At 27.1% G+C, this 21,516-nt stretch overlaps 8 non-coding genes across 8 annotated transcripts; 4 read left to right on the top strand and 4 right to left on the bottom strand.

Moving 5' to 3' along the window:
• Window positions 1–1,745: 1,745 nt before the first annotated feature.
• On the bottom strand, window positions 1,746–1,831 carry Trnay-gua (transfer RNA tyrosine (anticodon GUA)). The gene is given in 2 exon segments: window positions 1,746–1,781; window positions 1,795–1,831. It is a non-coding gene; the product is annotated as a tRNA-Tyr (tRNA).
• Window positions 1,832–3,705: 1,874 nt separating this feature from the next.
• On the top strand, window positions 3,706–3,778 carry Trnal-caa (transfer RNA leucine (anticodon CAA)). The gene has a single exon. It is a non-coding gene; the product is annotated as a tRNA-Leu (tRNA).
• A 9,148-nt stretch (window positions 3,779–12,926) lies between these two features.
• Trnad-guc (transfer RNA aspartic acid (anticodon GUC)) lies at window positions 12,927–12,998 on the top strand. Its single transcript has one exon. It is a non-coding gene; the product is annotated as a tRNA-Asp (tRNA).
• Window positions 12,999–13,649: 651 nt separating this feature from the next.
• Trnar-ucu (transfer RNA arginine (anticodon UCU)) lies at window positions 13,650–13,722 on the top strand. The gene has a single exon. It is a non-coding gene; the product is annotated as a tRNA-Arg (tRNA).
• Window positions 13,723–13,728: 6 nt separating this feature from the next.
• Trnal-aag (transfer RNA leucine (anticodon AAG)) lies at window positions 13,729–13,810 on the top strand. Its single transcript has one exon. It is a non-coding gene; the product is annotated as a tRNA-Leu (tRNA).
• A 1,203-nt stretch (window positions 13,811–15,013) lies between these two features.
• On the bottom strand, window positions 15,014–15,095 carry Trnal-aag (transfer RNA leucine (anticodon AAG)). Its single transcript has one exon. It is a non-coding gene; the product is annotated as a tRNA-Leu (tRNA).
• A 6-nt stretch (window positions 15,096–15,101) lies between these two features.
• Trnar-ucu (transfer RNA arginine (anticodon UCU)) lies at window positions 15,102–15,174 on the bottom strand. The gene has a single exon. It is a non-coding gene; the product is annotated as a tRNA-Arg (tRNA).
• A 651-nt stretch (window positions 15,175–15,825) lies between these two features.
• Trnad-guc (transfer RNA aspartic acid (anticodon GUC)) lies at window positions 15,826–15,897 on the bottom strand. The gene has a single exon. It is a non-coding gene; the product is annotated as a tRNA-Asp (tRNA).
• Window positions 15,898–21,516: the final 5,619 nt, after the last annotated feature.

Below are 21,516 nucleotides of genomic sequence, written 5' to 3'. Positions count from 1 at the left end.
CATAAAATCAAAGCTAAATGAACACTTGATTGTTTATATCATCACAACAGTTGCTACTTTTGATAAGCAAATGCAGATAAGCTGCATTTGATAACCACTTGGTTTATATACTATAAATTTTAAGTTGAAACAAGCATTGTTGGTTCAGTTGTAGAATTCTCGCCTGCCACGCGGGAGGCCCGGGTTCGACTCCGGACAATGCACTTTTGCTCATTTGATTGAATATTGTCTTAATTTAGTTTGTTTTATTTTTTCTTATCCGAGAGACTGAATTATTTAAAAAAGATTTTTTTTTAATTTCTTTTCAACAAAAAAAAGGAAAATTTTATAATTTACTTTTTTAAATTTTTTAACGAGTTTCCCCTAAAAACTTAAAATTTATTATTTTGGTTTTTTATTAAAGATAACGAGTTGTTTTATACAACAATAATAACCAGTATAACAGTTTTGTTTATTTTTCATAACTTACTGCTTAATTTTTCAAACTATAAACCAGAGAACAAATTATAATTGTATGCTTTTTGAGCTCGTACTTTAAACACAGCCAAAAAAGTGCAAATTTATCTAAATTATTGTCCTTCATACTAAAGCTAAATCTAAATTACTAGTTATTTAATATATAAACCAGAGTCTCTGTAGTCTATTAAGTTTTTAAATGACTTTCGATTTGGCATAGAAATTATTGAAAGTCATGATTTTAGTTTTTCTTCCTGGTCTTATTATATCACCTCTAATTGTAAACTATGCCATAAATACTTTTCTATGATAACTTTATATAAACTAAAATGTGATCCTAGTTTAAGTGTTTTTGAATCTAAATAAATCACAGTTTCACTGTTTTTTATTTTCTTTTAACAACTAAAACTTAGTCCGGCTTTTTTGAAATAATTTTTATTAAAGTTTCAACTGTGTTGTACATGATTAAGAAAATCATGTTTTGTTTAATGCATTTGAATAACTTGCTTGGTGTGTTTATTAACTTTGTACTAATTCGTATTGATTTTTATATATTTTAACTAAACATGTTTAAAACTAAACTTCTTAACACTTATTTAAAGGAACAAGTTTTTCTTAAGAATAAGTTACACTTTCTACACAAAGTTTTTACATAATCAAAAAGTTCGAACTTAAGCGGCAGAATTTTTACATTTAAAATTAAGTATCAAGGTTATTTGTTATTCTTAGCATTGCCTTTTTGTTTTTGTAATCATAAAACAATTATAGATCAATCGGCTTTTGTTGGTTACCATTAATATATAAATGGTGCAAGTTTCAATATTAACGACAGAACTAACTTAAAAGTATAACAATTATTTCAATAAAGTCTTCTAGATATTTGTTTTTTGAAAATAAAAGATGACAACAATTAAATGAATTATTTTTATAATACTGCCTTTAAATACTTCATTAATAATTTTTAACAGTAATGTAAGTTTTATCACTAAAAACTTATTTCGTTAAAGAAAAAACTAATATAAAACAAGGAGTTTGCCTGTTTAGAAAAAAAAAAAACTAAACTAATAATTATTATTGTGTTTAAATATTTGATGTTTTGTATATTTATCTAGAAATTTAGTTGTTAACAAACTATTTAAATTATAACGTGTTTTTTTAGTAAAATACTTCTTTATAAAATGATATTTCAAAAAATAGTTAAATTTGTTGATATTAAAAATAAAAAATGTCAAATAAAACATTATTTATATTAATCACGAAAAACATAAAGTTTGATGAAACTAAAATAGTCCTTCGAGCCGGAGTCGAACCAGCGACCTATGGATTTCTAACAACTGGCTACAGTCCACCGCTCTACCAACTGAGCTATCGAAGGCGCTGGAATAAAGGACAATTTTGTGTTTATAAACGTTAGTGTTCGAAGCACTTGTGCACTCAACAATTGATTTTGTTTATTAAGTACATCAACACGGCATATTTTAACATAAGTATGCTTCTAAAGTTGAAAATTTTTTGATTGCTTTTATCAACTCACTAGTATGGCCTTATGCGCTTCTACTGTTAAGTTAATATATGCGTACCAATTGAAGTCTTTAAAGCTTAAAAATTTCTAAATACCAATTTACAAACAATATTTTGTAAGTAGACTTTTATAATAATTTTTAATGCGTACCAACTGAGCTACCGAAGGTTGTTATAGTAACCATGATTGTTTTTTCTATATACTTAAATAATAAATGCATACCTTTACAATTTTTTTTAAAGAAGCTTGTAAACACCGAGAATAATATAAAACTAAATTAGCTTGTTTACATGTGGTTTAAATTGTAATTGTAACCTATCATAGTTCTTAAATCTAAGTTTTTGCACAATTTTATTTGTAAACAGATAAATATGTTTTATATGCTTTTATAACTAAACAAAAATTAAATAAAAATTTTAAAATTGTAAAATAAATATTTTATAGATACATTCTAAACTTATGTAAAACAAGTATTACTTTTAATTTAGATTAAAAATATCAAATTTAATAAAAGCTACCATAAAATGTAGGAAATATTGTTTACAATAAAATTGAAATTGTTTACACTTTTGAATTTTTTTTATCAAAAATGAACTAATAAATGTTTATAAGTTAATAAATAAATGTTGCAGTGTTAAAATTTACATAAATTACAATTAACAAGTCATATTTTTAAACGGTTTAAAATAAATTTAAATTTAAATAAAACAGTAACTGATTTTATAAACAAAAAGTAAAGTAAGACTTATTTTCGTAATAAACAAATACAAATAAAACTATATAAATGTATTAAAGTATTAGTAAATAAATTTACACTAAACCTTCAAAGTATAATACGACTTTTTGGAATTAATTTCAAAGAAAAATACGGAGATGGCTTTGAACCCACGCGTGCAGATCACAAACTGTTATGACGTAAATACAGAGTAGTTTTTTTTAAAGAATTCCACACAATGAAAACTAGAAATTTTAAAATACAATTTAAATTATAAACATACTCTAAAGAGTTAGTATGTCACAAACTGCATATGTCACAACAGTTTTGTGACGTAATAATGGAAACGTTAATTAATGCATTATAAACGCTACGAATCGCTTGTAATCACATGGGGGTCTGGCTCAGATTGTAGAGCGCTCGCTTAGCATGCGAGATGTACCAGAACTATGCCCGGCTCCTACACATCTAAATAATGGTTACAATATATACTTTTATCTTATTTGATTTTTTTTAACAATTTAGCTAAAATAAATGAGAGCACAACACTCTTTATTATTTTACTTGTTTATTTTTTTTTGTTTAATATGTAAAAAATACTAATCATTAGTAATAAAACAAGAACTTACTTTTAATACACAGCTTATTGCAGATCTTATTAGAAAAAAATCAGCTCATTGTTTTAATTATACATAATTTTTAAGAACTTATATTTGTCTGAACAAGTTTAATAAAGTTTTTAATAACTTATAATTACTTAATTCATTTTTAATTTTGCAAAGTCAAACATGATTTAGTTAATAAAAAATGATTTAGTAAAATTAAATATGATTTAAGATATTCAAAGTGTAATAAAAACCGAAAGGTTTTTTCGTACACTAGGTCGTTTGATTAAATATTTTTGAGCGCTTTTTTTGCCGTTCCATAAACTATATAGTAAAATCAAACATGACTTAATTTAGTCCAGCATGTATTAGTAAAACTAAACGGATTTAATTGAGTCATACATGATACCTCGATAGCTCAGTCGGGAGAGCGTCATACTCAAGATCTGAAGGTCCCTGGTTCAATCCCGGGTCGAGGCATGCCTTTTACCTACTTAAAATGTACTTATCTTTTGTTCATGTTAAAATCACTTTACTTTATATAGTGAATTATTTAACATAGTTGTTTTTTTTCTTAACGTATATATATTTTCAACGTTATGTAGTTGTGCTTTTTTATGATTTATGTTACAATGGTTGTGCTTTATGCATTACAATCCCCAAGGTCTGAGTTAGGAGATTACTTTTACTAATTAAATATAAATTAAATGCTAAATATAAGGAGTTGTAAACTTTTTAATACTATATATCTTATTTAAGTTAGAGTCCAGAACACCTTAGTAACAACTATCTTAAAAACTAAGTATGTATAAGTATCAGAGTGATTAGTTATTATGTACTGCTAAAAATATATATAATACAAGTAAAAATTGTGCTAACAAAGTTTATTCTAAGAAAAGCAATCAAATAAACTCACTAAAGAAGCAACTGAACAACATAAGAGTAACAAAAAAACAATAATACTCTCTGGCGCTAATGTGTGTGGCAAGAATATAGGCAAAAAATATCAAAAAGAATTTTTTGTAGCATAAGTTACTTAAGTAAGTTTTAGTTATTTGTAAATTACATTTGTTTATTTTATCAAGTTAAGTTTTACTAAGTTTGAAATATGTTCACCATTAACTGTAAGTTTTAAGAGATTGAAATAAAATTTAAAAGTTATTGAGTTAGAATTTTAAATGTTTAAGCGACTTTAAAAGTAGTAAAAGCTTATATGTTATACAACTTTTTCTAAATGCAGTTTGAACAGATAAAAAAAAGCTCTATGATAATCTTTTCGAATAATGACTCGGTTTATAAACAGAAAGGTTGTAATTATTTTATTAAAAGTAAGAGGGACTTAACATTTATTTTATTGAAAAGTATAAAGTAAAGTGTATAAGTATTTATACAAATAAACTGCAATGCGCTACAGTAAGACTTTAAAACATATATGTATACATATATTGTTAGGAATGATTTTTTTAATTTTTTAAACGAAAAATTTTGTCAAAACTTTTTATAAGTTTATGTTTCAATAATTTACAAAACTAAACTAAGTTAAATTAACAACATATAATAAATAGCTTACTGTTTATAAAAAAGAACATTTCGATTGTTATGAGTACTTAAAAATTTTTAAAACTTAACATACAAATAGTTTGAAATATAAAGATATAGCACAAAAGTTTCAAGTAATAAAGCTCACAGAAGTTTAAGTTACATAAACGTGCTTTAATTGACACGTCATAACGCTTACGTATACATATATAAATGCAAAATATTTCTTTGAACCATAGTCCTACATGGTCTAGTGGTTGGGATTCGTGGCTTTCACCCAGGCGGCCCGAGTTCAGTTCCCGGTGTAGGAACTTTTTATTTGAATAGAAAATTAGAAGTTAGTTTTTAAGCTGTGTAACAAATTTCGTTTATAAACTACACAAATCTATGAACACCTTTATGTAACTTTTTGTACTTAAAATACATGAAATTAAATTAATTAAGAAATTAATAAGTTGGATTAAACGTTAGCTTTAATCACATATTAAATAAAATAGGTTCTTTAAAAAAAATCTATTCAAGTTTTACATATATACATCATAAAATAAACTTAATTAAACTAATTAGTAAGTAAGCATTCTTGAAAAAAATATATAGTGCTAAAGAAGTGTTATGTTCGATACTTTAGATCAGGGGTCGGCAAATTGCGGCCCGCGGGCCAATTGCGGCCCTTGAAGAGTATATCTGCGGCCCGCGAGCACGTTTATTTTTTGGATGGGATGCGGCCCGCGAAAGAAAATTCTGTGGCCCGCGAGCATGTAAATGTGGCCCGCTGAGCAAAAATATATTCTAAGTATAATTTTTTATAGTAAAAATGCTGTAATTTGTTTAGATTTGATTAGTTTCATTTAAACTCCCTGTATAACATTTTAAAACAATTAAAAAGCTTCACTCCTTTAAATTAAACAAGTAAAAAAGACAGATTAGCCTTCGAGCTGTGTTTTATAACAACTTTCTTCTTACCATAACAAAATATGAAGAGAAAAAACAGTCTTAAAAATACTTGGACTCAGTTATTTATATCACCTATTAAGTAAGTGAACAAAATGCAAATGTTTTCCCTTGTTTACAAAAGAAATGCACAGTAACTGACAAAAATGTCATTTCTTTTAAGTTTATACATTTCGTTTAATACGTAACTTATACCTATTATATTTTATCACTGTATTTAAGTGTACATAAAAACATTAAAAGTAATATAATAAAAAGAAATAAGGTTTGTTTTATTTAGATTTCAACATAAATTGAATGTTGTATAAGTTTTCTGTGTACTTTAAGTTAATTCCTATCCACACCAATGTACAGTGAAGTTTATTTTTAAACCACTTTGAAAACATTATTTAAGTTAAATTTAGTTCAATTTAAGCATAATTTTCGATTATAATTGATTTTACATAAAATATCTAAAAGTGTACAGACACATTTAAAACAACTAATATAACATAATCACATTATTTTTGTTCAGTATACATTTTTATTTTACAAACAAAGCTTTTTGGAAACTTAAGTTAATTTCTTTGCATTGCAAAATTATATACACAGATGTTCTTTTTTAGAATTACCTATTTAATACAAAAAAGATTTAGGGATAATAAATTTGTTGAGTCTGTTTATTATCAATCAAAATAGTTTAAATTTAAGCAAATAAACAAAGCATTGCCACACACTCAGACTAAGTCAGACTAGTTTATAAACTTTTCAAATATCAGGCCAGTTTAGGCATTTTTAGTTTTTGACTTAAATTGTTAGTTTTATTTTTAAATGTAAGGATAGTTTTTTGATCACTTAGGCAGGATGTTTTGCTTTGAAGACTGGCATAGTAAACTTATGATGTATGTTTTGTTCATTTCACAGTTTTAATTTTAATTATGATATATGTTAAGTTTTAAGTTTTGCAGCTGCTATAAAAGGAAGTATTATTTTTATTATTATTTACATATAAATGTAAACAATCATTGTTGCCCAAAAATCTTGAATTTTGAAAAAAAATTGAAATTTGACAGTTTAGGCAAAAAAATCTGGAACTTAAGAATTTTCGAAAACACCTTGAGTTTTAAACAATTTTTACATGTAAAGTTATGAAACTTCGACTTTATACAAAAGATTTCTCAACAATTTAATTTATTAAAAAACACATTTAAAATCGCCTAACAGTATCTTTTTAATATTGCTATACTATTTTAGACAGTTTTTTTTTACTTTAAACTTAATTTCATACTAAAATTAGATTACAAAACTTGCACTTTTCAAAAGATAGAAGAAATTCAGAATACCTGGAAAAAAAATCTTAAAAACCTTTGGCAACCCTGAAACTGATTACATTCTTTCTAGGAGTTAAAAATAGCACAAATATTTTATGTTTGACATATGTTATGTGTAAAGACCATAGTAAAATTTTTTTTTTCACAAAATATGTTATAATGGTAATTTTAAGTATAATGACCAACTGTTTCAATTTTCTTATCTTTAACACCCCTTGTAAGTAGTCAGATTCATATGATTTCGCAGTATAATGTTCTTAACCTTTTTAATAAATATACGTAAACCTTATACAGAAATTACCATAGTATTTTGTTTGACATATAGTTTATACCTAAGTTTCTCTTATATATGTTTTAACACTACTTGTTATATTTGAGTGTACACAAAAATATTTGAAATAACACAATAATAAGTAATAGTGTTTATTTAATTTTGGTTTCACACGTTTTGATTTTTTTAGAAGTTTTGTGTGTATTTTAAATTTATTTCTAACCACACCATTGTACAGAGATGCTTATTTTTAAACCACAATTTTAAATAGGACATGAGTTAGTAAAAATACCTGAAATAAATATTCTCAGATGAGCAGCATTTGTTGTTGCTTTTATCTTAATAGATCGATTAAAGTTCCAATTTGATTTATTTGACTTTGAAATATCAGAAATTGCCTAAAAGCATTTTTTTTGTCACTGAAGAAATTAATAAAATACTCTTACTACCACCAACACAAGTTCTTTAAAAAAGTTTTGAAATCTGAACTGTGTCTCCTTTTAAGTATTTACTTTTGCTTCTTAATAACTTACCTTGACAATTTTTTCTCTTTAGTATGTAGTACTGAAGATAATCATGTGCTTTCCTTAAAACTGACTTGAGCGGTTTGTTTTTTTCGGTTCTCGCAACAACTACTAATTAACGTTTTGTGATTCTTATAAATCGTCTTATATTTTTAATTTACTCTTTTTTGTAGGCAATATTTTCATTGCAGATAAAGCAATAAATAATTGCTACAACTATTAATAAAAAATAAGTTTTTCTACTTCATTTATAGCTTAATAAATTTTTACTTTTGTCAACAATATTTAAGAAACTTAACTGTCCATTCAAGCTGACTTACAACAATATTTTTTTGCTGTATGTATTTATTTCGCTGTCAAAAAACTTCGTTACTTCGTGATTTCGTGAGTTTTATTTAAAACACGGTTGCAATACAAACTATTTGAAAAACTCACACTTGGTTAAACCTATTCAAACATTTAAGAAAACTTAGGTGCAAGTGTACAATTTTTATTTAAAACATTTTGAATTCTCAGAATAATATTTATGACTGTAGTGAAGTTGATTAACTATAATTTTTTACTTGTCGTTTTGAATATTTTGTACTTTTGTATGATGATATTTTAGTTAAGTATTAAAGCTTTTGTTTCTTCAAAGCAAATTTTTGGCTTTTTAAACTTTTAATAAACTCAGGCTGGTTTTATGTAATTCAGACTTTTTGCTTTTAAAGTGACAACCATGTAAAAAACTAATTAATTTTTAATAAGGTATTTTACTAAAGTATTTAAGCATTTATTGCATTATTTTTTTTATACTTCTTTACATTACACATAGGTGCTAAATTTATTAAATTAAAACTAGTTACTGAATTTTTAAAAAAAAGCAAATTATTTAAAATTCAAAAACTATTTTTAAGAGTTTAAATTTTTTTTAAATATGAAAAAGTGGTTGACATTATAAACAATACATAAAAGTGACTTATAGATGGTTTTCAAGCTTGGTTTTATAGAGAGTTAGATGTAAGTAAAATAAGAAACATATCAAGTTATTCTTATTAACTTTTAAAGACAGTACATAGTTTGTTAAGTCTTGAGTATATTAGTCTATGAAAATATTACTCCATTAAATGTGTATAATTTTAATAGGTATTCTATGTGTAGCTAAAAGTAATTAAAAATAATAAACTAAATAAAAATAAAAGTTTTTTATTAGTGTCACTAAAACTAAAACTGGGGCCCGCGAAGATTTTGGAAACTTGAAAACTGGCCCGCGAGTACCAACTGCCTGCCGACCCCTGCTTTAGATGTTTAAGTTCTTATAAAGTTAAATTATAATTCAATAAACCTAAAACGTATACAAAAGAGTGATTGTTTTTATTTAGTATTGTAAACTACATTAACGTTACTACCTTTTAAAATGTTATTCATTCATTGTTGTAAAATAAAAAAATTCGAAAAATTATTTCAAACATAGTGTTTAAATAACTGAAACTAAATAAAAGTTAACTTTTTTTTGTTAAACATTGATTTTTTAGTGAAAGGAAAAAGTTTTAAAGTGTTTTAGTAAGAGTTTGTCGTAAAGGTTTAAAAACTATTGCAAAATGATTATTCAGCTACAAAAAAATAAGTCGAATTCAATCAGTTGTTAACAGTTTTGCTTTAGGCAACGCTGACAAACTGTTTATATTTTGTTCTGTATTTATATGGATGTGAGGGGATATAGCTCAGTGGTAGAGCAATCGACTGCAGATCGATAGGCCCCTCGTTCAAATCCCTGTGTCCCCTCCTCTTCAAATAAAACGAAATAGTATTTTTGATGTCGAATAATTAAGCTTGATGACTAATAGTTTTGCTTCATTCATATATTTTTTTATGATGTTGAATAATTTTGCTTGATGCTTAATAGTTTTGGTTGATAATTAACAATTTATGCTTTACGCAAGAAAACTTTGCTTGATGTTGAACAGTTAGGCGGAGTGTCTATACGACTATAAATTAGTAATATATTAATCAACAGCCGTACAACATTTGCACTAGGCTTACAGAATAGCCTCTAGACTGTAATATTAAGATCTTTTAAAGTGTTTGTATTTTAACATATTAAATAATTTTTTTCGATTAACTATTCATTTCTTCTAGTATTTAAACTTTTATGTTATGCTTTTAATACTCCGAGTATGTTATAGTATGTACTCCGAAGTTATCTAAAACTTTTAAAGATAATTAAGTTATTACAAAATAAAATAAAAGACCTTTCTGATTGCTTAACTAGTCAAAAAAAAATACGTAAACAAGGTTTTGATTTATTTTCAAAAAATAAGTGTTAAAAAATAAAACTGAAACCAATTGCTTTAGTGTATGCAACTTTAGTAATATTGTAATAGTAGTGCTACAATGGTTAACTCAAAGGTTACAAAAAGTGTTGTAATATCAGTAATTTATATTAGCTTACACGAATAATTTAAAAAGTATTTTCTACTGTTGCAACTTTAGGTTCAATAACTACGTCAGAAAGTTTGAATAGCTACGTCACAACGCAGTGCCAAAGTGACCCTCTGTGCCAAAGTGACGCTCCGTGTCATTTTGTCGCTGTGCCAAATTGACCCTCCGTGTCATTTTGTCGCCGTGCCAAAGTGACGCATCGTGCCAGAGTGACGCACCGTGTCATTTTGTCGCTGTGCCAAAGTGACGCACCGTGTCATTTTGTCGCCGTGCCAAAGTGACCCTCTCTGCCAAAGTGACGCACCGTGTCATTTTGTCGCCGTGCTAAAGTGACCCTCCGTGTCGAAGTGACGCACCGTGACAAAGCAGAAGTGTTACTGTTACAATTATTAATTTCTTTATACTACCATTGTATTAGGTTATCTGACTTAACACTGTTTTTGTTTAAAAAAAAAATCTGCGTGAAAAACATGTTATATAGCTATAAAACTGCTCTTTTATGGCTAATACATAACTGACAAAACACTTACAAAAATATTAAAATATTATACAACCTTAAATTGTATTATACTACCAAAAGGCCTAAAAGTTCATCTAATGTTTTTATTCTTAAATATAGAAAATAACAAAACATTTAAAAAAAGTTCAATATGGCGTATGAGTAAAAAATCTTTATAACTGATTTAAAAATCTAATATTAATTCAGTTGTTTTGGAATTTTTTTGGAAACCAATTTACTAGTTTAACTATTTTATTTCTAAGTTAGTTTTCTTTTCACATAGTTTTTGTTACACTGATTTTATACACTGATTACAAAATTATTATTAATTGGGTTATAGATCTGTTGATTAAAATTTCATGCAGTTTTTTAAGTTGTATATAAAACTTAATTTAAGTATAAGTAAAAGGTAAAGTAAATGCATCTAGAAATTTTTTCAAAACAAAACATAACTTATAATTTATATTGGTTTCCTTCTTAGAGAGATTTTTTTTAATTTAGATTTTTAGCTGTTTTTAAACTTGTAAATTTTTAAAGTTAATCTAAATAAATTAAAAAAATTCAGTTCAATTAAAGGTCAGTTATAGTAGAGAACTTTTATTTTCTCATTTCAGAACTTACTATTAACCATTTTATATTGTGTTACACTGAGTTGCACAGTAGTGTGACTTTATACTTACTTTAAAAGTAGTTTTTTGTACTTTGATTACTTTGTTAAACAGTTGGTATAGAAAAGCATTTTTTGAATCACTTATTTTTTACATTGCATGCAAAGATTTTAGCATTTTTAAATTGAAGTAAAGGCTTATTCTAAAACTTGCACACTAATGCACAGAGTTAGGGTTTTATATTAAGATAATATTTAGCTATCAAAAAAATATAATCATAGACAATTTTTTGTGTTAGTAAAACCTGTTGAAAAACTCAAACTTATGAATTGTTATATCTGTCACCAAAATCAGTTAACTGATGCAGAAAATGAACAAATTTATTTTTTTTTGTACTACCGTTGTAATATTTGGAATTTAAGAATGCTTACAAAAATGTATTTTTGACATTACTGCTTAAATGCCTATCAAAGCCTAAGTGAAATGCTTTTAAATTTATGCTTTAAGAAACTCTATCGTATTATATTAAATAATTGTGTGGGTTTGAAAAGTACAATGTTATTTTTCTGTGATAAAGATAGTAATTAAAACTAACTTATTTAAAGTTTATACTTTCAAAAACTTTTTTTTTCTTGAATTAAATTCAAACTCAGTAATTAGTAAATTGCTGTAATTTTTAAAGTTATATTTCTTGTTGAGTTTATATTATATAAAATAGTTCAATTTAAGCACCACTTGTTTAAAACTCCTCTAAATACTTCTGAAGTTTCTCATGGATATGACTTATGAGCAGACTTATGCTGTTTATATTTGTCAAGATTAAAGTTGACTGTTTTGATAACCTTAAATTTTTTTTTTCCTCAAGTAACCTGTTTTTACTTTTCAGTTTAATTTAAGGTTTAAATTTATCTATTCAGCAAATAGGGTAGCTAATATGAAATATTTGCAGCTTTTAGTATTTATAACTTATTATATTTGCTAGATATATAAATACAACTAATATTTATAAATGTTTATATGTTTTTTTATTCTTAATGCTGTTTAAATGCACTTCAAAAACTCTAAAAAAACATTACGTTTATGCTTAATAGACATAACATTTCAATCAACTTCCGCATATTTGCAAATTTTAAGTAAACTCGAGATTTTATTTTTATTAATTCAATAAAAGTAAATGTAAAGCTTAATAACTTGTAAAAATAAGCATACCAATTGTTCATAAAACATTGTTATTTAAACTTCAAGCAACTATAAAAACTTTATTTATTCGAAGTAATAGAGAAACAAGTAATTAAAACAACAAAACAGAAAATGTTAAGGAATTAATGTGTTTTTCTCAGAGACGTAGTCGCGCAGTGTTGATCACGACGTAACAATCGAAACTTCCAGCTTTATAAACTAAAAATTTGCAAGTACTTATGTGTGGCCGGTTAGCTCAGTTGGTTAGAGCGTCGTGCTAATGACGCGAATGTCGCGGGTTCGATCCCCGTACTGGCCACATTTCATCCTCGTTAGTATAGTGGTGAGTATTCCCGCCTGTCACGCGGGCGACCGGGGTTCGATTCCCCGACGGGGAGCTTTTTTATTTTGCTAAAACTTTAGTTGATATTAATGATGACGTAACTGTCATAGTTATTGTGTTAGTAAATAAATTAACACTAATATAAGCTAAATAGACGTTTATAAAACGAACAAATTTAATAAAAACTGTTTTGAACTTCAACCAATGTAATTTTTCTTATCAACTATTCTAGAATAAAACTGTTATAGTTTACTTAGCAGTGGTTAAAAAGTTTGTTTATAACTTGACAAAGGTTTTTATGATAATTAGTTTGAATTGTTGTAACAAATAAACCCATTTGTTTTTATAAATACGTAAATAAACTTAACTTTTATAAACTCAGAAAGCTAAATATTATTTCTATAAAATAAATCAAGTTTATTTTCTTATTAAATTAATAGTTACGTGTTAAAAGCATATAGTAAACTTTGTTATTTTTTAAAACTGTAGCAAAGATATACATGTATAAAAATAAGATGTATGAAATAACTTAACAATAAGTAATTTTATTATTTACAGCTTTAGAAAACATAAATATCATTCCTATGTAATTAAATTTATCTCAATTAGTCTATGTTTGCTTTGCATATATATTAAATGCTTCAATTATTACGTCACGAATAGTCAATTTGAAATTATAAACCGTGCCGTGCCAATTTCCACAAGCGTCTCCGTAGCGCAATGGATAGCGCGCTTGACTTCTAATCCAGAGGTTCCGGGTTCGAGTCCCGGCGGAGATGTGTTAAGGTAGCATGGCCGAGCGGTCTAAGGCGCTGGATTAAGGCTCCAGTCTCTTCGGAGGCGTGGGTTCGAATCCCACTGTTGCCATCTCCTTTATTAACTTTTATCCAATGTTTTACAAGAAATTTGGTTTAATCGTCATGATGTTATATGCTTAGACATAAATAAACTTTAAAGAAATGTATATCTAATATTTTCGTTGTTTAATACTTAGTTAACCCGAAAATTATGATTATTTAAAACATAACTACGGACGATAAGCTGATTTTAGCTTGTTAAAGAAAGACCTTACCTAGTAAAATTAGAAAACAGATTAAAAAACGAATCGGGGAACACATTCTTATATAGAAATAAAATTTTCTTAAACATAAAACGAGCATAACAAATTTACTATTTTGTTCATTAATCAAAAACTAAATATATTACTAATTACACTGACCTTAACCTCTTGCAAGAGTGATGCAATGTTCGAAAATGACGATTTGTGCAAAATGACTCTCGTGCAAAAGCGACACTATGTCTTATATATATATATAATAAAACAAACTTTTATACACTGCTTCGTTTAACTACCAGGTTTCGGTGATCATGAGTTGACCTTTTCGAATAACAACAAGACAGTAAATAATATTTAGACAATGGCTGTAAATTTGATCCGAACATATTGATGCGTAAAAACATAAACAAAAGAATTTTGATACTAAGTGTTCAAATTTAATGAAAAATGCATAGTTGGGTAAGTTTAATATAAGTATTAATTACTGAAAATGAAAGTTTTTTTAACTTAATGTAATAAAAAATTTTAAATAGAAAAAGTTTAAGGGAAAGGAAAAAAAAAACTTTATTACTGAAGATGGATACAACTTAACACTTATAGCTGTAGTATTACTTGTCGAATGTAATTAAATTTGTTCTAATTATGACCTGTTGTAGTTTTATATACTGAAAACGCGTTACAGCACTGAAAAAAGTGAAGTTATTATCTCACGCGCTCATTATGCTCGTTTTATGTTTAAGAAAATTTTATTTCTATATAAGAATGTGTTCCCCGATTCGTTTTTTAATCTGTTTTCTAATTTTACTAGGTAAGGTCTTTCTTTAACAAGCTAAAATCAGCTTATCGTCCGTAGTTATGTTTTAAATAATCATAATTTTCGGGTTAACTAAGTATTAAACAACGAAAATATTAGATATACATTTCTTTAAAGTTTATTTATGTCTAAGCATATAACATCATGACGATTAAACCAAATTTCTTGTAAAACATTGGATAAAAGTTAATAAAGGAGATGGCAACAGTGGGATTCGAACCCACGCCTCCGAAGAGACTGGAGCCTTAATCCAGCGCCTTAGACCGCTCGGCCATGCTACCTTAACACATCTCCGCCGGGACTCGAACCCGGAACCTCTGGATTAGAAGTCAAGCGCGCTATCCATTGCGCTACGGAGACGCTTGTGGAAATTGGCACGGCACGGTTTATAATTTCAAATTGACTATTCGTGACGTAATAATTGAAGCATTTAATATATATGCAAAGCAAACATAGACTAATTGAGATAAATTTAATTACATAGGAATGATATTTATGTTTTCTAAAGCTGTAAATAATAAAATTACTTATTGTTAAGTTATTTCATACATCTTATTTTTATACATGTATATCTTTGCTACAGTTTTAAAAAATAACAAAGTTTACTATATGCTTTTAACACGTAACTATTAATTTAATAAGAAAATAAACTTGATTTATTTTATAGAAATAATATTTAGCTTTCTGAGTTTATAAAAGTTAAGTTTATTTACGTATTTATAAAAACAAATGGGTTTATTTGTTACAACAATTCAAACTAATTATCATAAAAACCTTTGTCAAGTTATAAACAAACTTTTTAACCACTGCTGAGTAAACTATAACAGTTTTATTCTAGAATAGTTGATAAGAAAAATTACATTGGTTGAAGTTCAAAACAGTTTTTATTAAATTTGTTCGTTTTATAAACGTCTATTTAGCTTATATTAGTGTTAATTTATTTACTAACACAATAACTATGACAGTTACGTCATCATTAATATCAACTAAAGTTTTAGCAAAATAAAAAAGCTCCCCGTCGGGGAATCGAACCCCGGTCGCCCGCGTGACAGGCGGGAATACTCACCACTATACTAACGAGGATGAAATGTGGCCAGTACGGGGATCGAACCCGCGACATTCGCGTCATTAGCACGACGCTCTAACCAACTGAGCTAACCGGCCACACATAAGTACTTGCAAATTTTTAATTTATAAAGCTGGAAGTTTCGATTGTTACGTCGTGATCAACACTGCGCGACTACGTCTCTGAGAAAAACACATTAATTCCTTAACATTTTCTGTTTTGTTGTTTTAATTACTTGTTTCTCTATTACTTCGAATAAATAAAGTTTTTATAGTTGCTTGAAGTTTAAATAACAATGTTTTATGAACAATTGGTATGCTTATTTTTACAAGTTATTAAGCTTTACATTTACTTTTATTGAATTAATAGAAATAAAATCTCAAGTTTACTTAAAATTTGCAAATATGCGGAAGTTGATTGAAATGTTATGTCTATTAAGCATAAACGTAATGTTTTTTTAGAGTTTTTGAAGTGCATTTAAACAGCATTAAGAATAAAAAAACATATAAACATTTATAAATATTAGTTGTATTTATATATCTAGCAAATATAATAAGTTATAAATACTAAAAGCTGCAAATATTTCATATTAGCTACCCTATTTGCTGAATAGATAAATTTAAACCTTAAATTAAACTGAAAAGTAAAAACAGGTTACTTGAGGAAAAAAAAATTTAAGGTTATCAAAACAGTCAACTTTAATCTTGACAAATATAAACAGCATAAGTCTGCTCATAAGTCATATCCATGAGAAACTTCAGAAGTATTTAGAGGAGTTTTAAATAAGTGGTGCTTAAATTGAACTATTTTATATAATATAAACTCAACAAGAAATATAACTTTAAAAATTACAGCAATTTACTAATTACTGAGTTTGAATTTAATTCAAGAAAAAAAAAGTTTTTGAAAGTATAAACTTTAAATAAGTTAGTTTTAATTACTATCTTTATCACAGAAAAATAACATTGTACTTTTCAAACCCACACAATTATTTAATATAATACGATAGAGTTTCTTAAAGCATAAATTTAAAAGCATTTCACTTAGGCTTTGATAGGCATTTAAGCAGTAATGTCAAAAATACATTTTTGTAAGCATTCTTAAATTCCAAATATTACAACGGTAGTACAAAAAAAAATAAATTTGTTCATTTTCTGCATCAGTTAACTGATTTTGGTGACAGATATAACAATTCATAAGTTTGAGTTTTTCAACAGGTTTTACTAACACAAAAAATTGTCTATGATTATATTTTTTTGATAGCTAAATATTATCTTAATATAAAACCCTAACTCTGTGCATTAGTGTGCAAGTTTTAGAATAAGCCTTTACTTCAATTTAAAAATGCTAAAATCTTTGCATGCAATGTAAAAAATAAGTGATTCAAAAAATGCTTTTCTATACCAACTGTTTAACAAAGTAATCAAAGTACAAAAAACTACTTTTAAAGTAAGTATAAAGTCACACTACTGTGCAACTCAGTGTAACACAATATAAAATGGTTAATAGTAAGTTCTGAAATGAGAAAATAAAAGTTCTCTACTATAACTGACCTTTAATTGAACTGAATTTTTTTAATTTATTTAGATTAACTTTAAAAATTTACAAGTTTAAAAACAGCTAAAAATCTAAATTAAAAAAAATCTCTCTAAGAAGGAAACCAATATAAATTATAAGTTATGTTTTGTTTTGAAAAAATTTCTAGATGCATTTACTTTACCTTTTACTTATACTTAAAGTAAGTTTTATATACAACTTAAAAAACTGCATGAAATTTTAATCAACAGATCTATAACCCAATTTTGTAATCAGTGTATAAAATCAGTTTAACAAAAACTATGTGAAAAGAAAACTAACTTAGAAATAAAATAGTTAAACTAGTAAATTGGTTTCCAAAAAAATTCCAAAACAACTGAATTAATATTAGACTTTTAAATCAGTTATAAAGATTTTTTACTCACACTCCATATTGAACTTTTTTTTAAATGTTTTGTTATTTTTCTATATTTAAGAATAAAAACATTAGATGAACTTTTAGGCCTTTTGGTAGTATAATACAATTTAAGGTTGTATAATATTTTAATATTTTTGTAAGTGTTTTGTCAGTTATGTATTAGCCATAAAAGAGCAGTTTTATCGCTATATAACATATTTTTCACGCAGATTTTTTTTTTTAAACAAAAACAGTGTTAAGTCAGATAACCTAATACAGTGGTAGTATAAAGAAATTAATAGTTGTAGCAGTAACACTTCTGCTTTGTCACGGTGCGTCACTTTGGCACAGAGGGTCACTTTGGCACGGCGAAAAAATGACACGGTGCGTCACTCTAGCACGGTGCGTCACTTTGGCAGAGAGGGTCACTTTGGCACGGCGACAAAATGACACGGTGCGTCACTTTGGCACAGCGACAAAATGACACGGTGCGTCACCTTGGCATGGTGCGTCACTTTGGCACGGCGACAAAATGACACGGTGCGTCACTTTGGCACAGCGACAAGTGACACGGTTCGTCATTTTGGCACAGAGGGTCACTTTGGCACAACGACAAAACGACACGGTGCGTCACATAGGCACAGAGGGTCACTTTGGCACTGCGACAAAACGACACGATGCGTCACTTTGGCACGGAGGGTCACTTTGGCACAGCGACAAAATGACACGGTGCGTCACTTAGGCACGGTGCGTCACTTTGGCATAGCGACAAAATGACACAATACGTCACTTCGACATAGCGACAAAATGACACCGTGCGTTACTATAGCATGGATAAACAAACTTATAAGCAAAACTAAACTTCTTCAGTAATATAATTTTTAAATGTAAAATTTAGATAAAAATTAGTTAAACAAAAGATTTATTATATTTTTTCCAAACTATAGTAGCTTGATACATTTGAAACTTTATATGATACATTACTTTAAATTTAAGTCATAGTATAAAAACAAAAACTTTCTTAAGTTTTAATTTTTACGTTTCACGACTTTTCACATTTATGTAATGAATAAAATTTAGTATTTTTTGTTAAACGTTTAACTAATTATTATTAGGAATTGTTATGAAAAATAACTAAGATTTAATTTAATACAGAGATATTTCGTAGTAAGAATAAGTCATGCGTGTTTTAACTCCATTTTTTAAGAATACAGATGCTTTTGTAGTAACTAGCCATTTATATTAAATATGTATATATATTTATATTCAACAAAAGTTAATAAGTTAGGATGTATACTTAAAACTCTGCATTGAAAATTTATAATAAACTTGTCTAAAAGCAAATAATTAAAATAAACGGTCCTGGAGCCTAAATTTATGAAAAAAGTTAAAAACAGTATTATGAACAGTTGAGAAAAATTAAGAGTCTGATGCAACCATTCATGCGCATTTATATATTTATCACTTTAAAAAAATAATCACTAGAGGTTATACATACAACATTGCTACTGCAGCCTTCTTATTAAAGCTGCAGCCATTCTATTAAAGTTAATAATATAAGTCTTTTTTATTTTTACAAAACTTTTTAGTCTAAAATATAAAAAGTTAAACTTAGAGTATGACAGATAAAATAGTATTTTTTTACATATAAGGAATTAAATAGCATTTATTATTAATACAAAATCAGTAAGTAAATTTCATAATAATACAGTAAAAGCAGATTTTAATTTGCTAGTTAACCTTTTCTGCTACTTTATATTCTTGAGTTCTATTACAAAGTTTTAAAAAACTCGGTTTTGTCATAACTCTGTTATGAAAATAATATTTAATTTTCTATTTTTAATCTTGCAAATAAAAAACGGAGTTTTTTGTAAAAATAAATACATTTTCTAGGATTTCTAAAAACTTGTTTCTAAAATCTTAAAACAATATTGTTTATTAATTAGGAGTTAATTTCTTTCTGATAAAAAAAAAAATTATTTTGATATAAAATAGACAACATTTTGAAAGTATGGTGCAATTGGAAGTAATTGGTGAAAGCGATGCTCTATTTACCTAATTATCATGGGCAACCCGTGGTCTCCAATATCTGTATTGAGACATTAGAGACCACGAGTTGCCTGAGCTTTAGGAATATTCTAATAGGAATCAGACGCCTAATCCGTTAAAAAACGGAGCGAGAAAATAATTTAAATAATTACTAATCAATTTTTTAACGAGTTTAAATCTTGACAATGTCAATTGCAACAATGTTTTATTTTGCGAAGTTTTACTTATATAAAAGTGAGAAACATTGTATTTTGTTAAAGCAAGTCTACAATTGTATTACAAGTGTGTATTAGTGATTTATTGAGTTTTATTTAAATAGATGCTTGATGTAGGGAATGTTTTGCTAAAAAATTAATTTATTTGCGGTTATTTGTACTTATACTTTTATCTATGCATTTTTAGTGCTTAGGTGCACAATTTTATTTGCGAAAGAGCATTATGTTTATACTTGTAAGTGCACAATATATGTTGCAACTAACATAAGTCGCGTAGAGGCGCAAAACTTCGATCTTTTAAGTCAAGTGCATAATGATTTTTTGAAGATGTTGCTACTAACATAGGTCGTCAGGGAATGCAGTATTTTAGTTCAAAATTGCAACCTATTAAGTCGCCAAAAGAGCGCAAGTATCAATTTTTTTAAGCATAAAAACGTAAAATAAAAACCGCATTAGAATTTAGAATTACAACAGCTAACGTCTGAGTTTTCGCTAACGTCTGAGTTTTAGTTTATAAAACAAACTTTCCTCTGTATTTACATCTACTAGTTTATTGAATTGATGTGCTGAATTATTGATCTAAAATGTAGATTGTTTTTTTAAGTCAGAATATTGCTGAAGTTTAAAAAACACGTTTATATGAGTTTTTATCTTTCTAGTCGTAAAATGGCAAGTCATTTTCTAATTTTTATTACTCGTTTCAAGTTCTAGTACTAAACTGTATTTAAGTTTTTCCATTTGAAAGAAATCAAAAATAAATTCCCTTTAATTTTGGTAGTCGTATTTTGTTAAAAAAATTGCTGCTTTTGCATCTTTGTGAACGTTGTTTGATACAAACAATTATTTTTCGTTTATTAAGCACATCTAACACCTTGCTACTGCTTAAAAATGAGTATGTTGTTTATAAGTACGACGATGGACAATAGAAGGTATAAACATTACGTGTTTCACTTTATTTTATGAAGTCACAATCAAAAAATCCTACGGTCTTTGTTTTTAAAGTTAATCAATGTGATTGTTGCTATTTCTACAAAACCGGTTAGAAGACAGGAAACCGAAAAATTTCCTAGAAAAATAAGATCGTTGTCCATACCAATGAAGTTTCACAACAAATCGTTCTCTCCCTTATTAACCACCGTGTTATTTTGTCGCTGTGCTAAAGTGACCCTCCGTGCCAAAGTGACGCACTGTGTCATTTTGTCGCCGTGCCAAGGTGACGCACCGTGTCATTTTGTCGCTGTGCCAAGGTGACGCACCGTGTCATTTTGTCGCTGTGTCATTCTGACCCGCTCCCTAACTATACTAGCCTTAAACAAGTTTATAAGTAACCAAAACTAACTAGTAAAATTTAGTTTAGTTTTTATGTTAACAAAAAAATTATCATTTTCATAATTAAATTGATTTTTTTATTACTAGTTTGTAATTTTTTTTATTTTAAA

The sequence above is a fragment of the Thalia democratica genome, chromosome 2, assembly GCF_965202585.1.
Source record: "Thalia democratica chromosome 2, ktThaDemo2.hap1.1, whole genome shotgun sequence".
Taxonomy (NCBI): domain Eukaryota; kingdom Metazoa; phylum Chordata; class Thaliacea; order Salpida; family Salpidae; genus Thalia; species Thalia democratica.
Note: the sequence above shows the minus strand (reverse complement) of the source record. Positions and strands in the feature narration are given on the sequence as shown.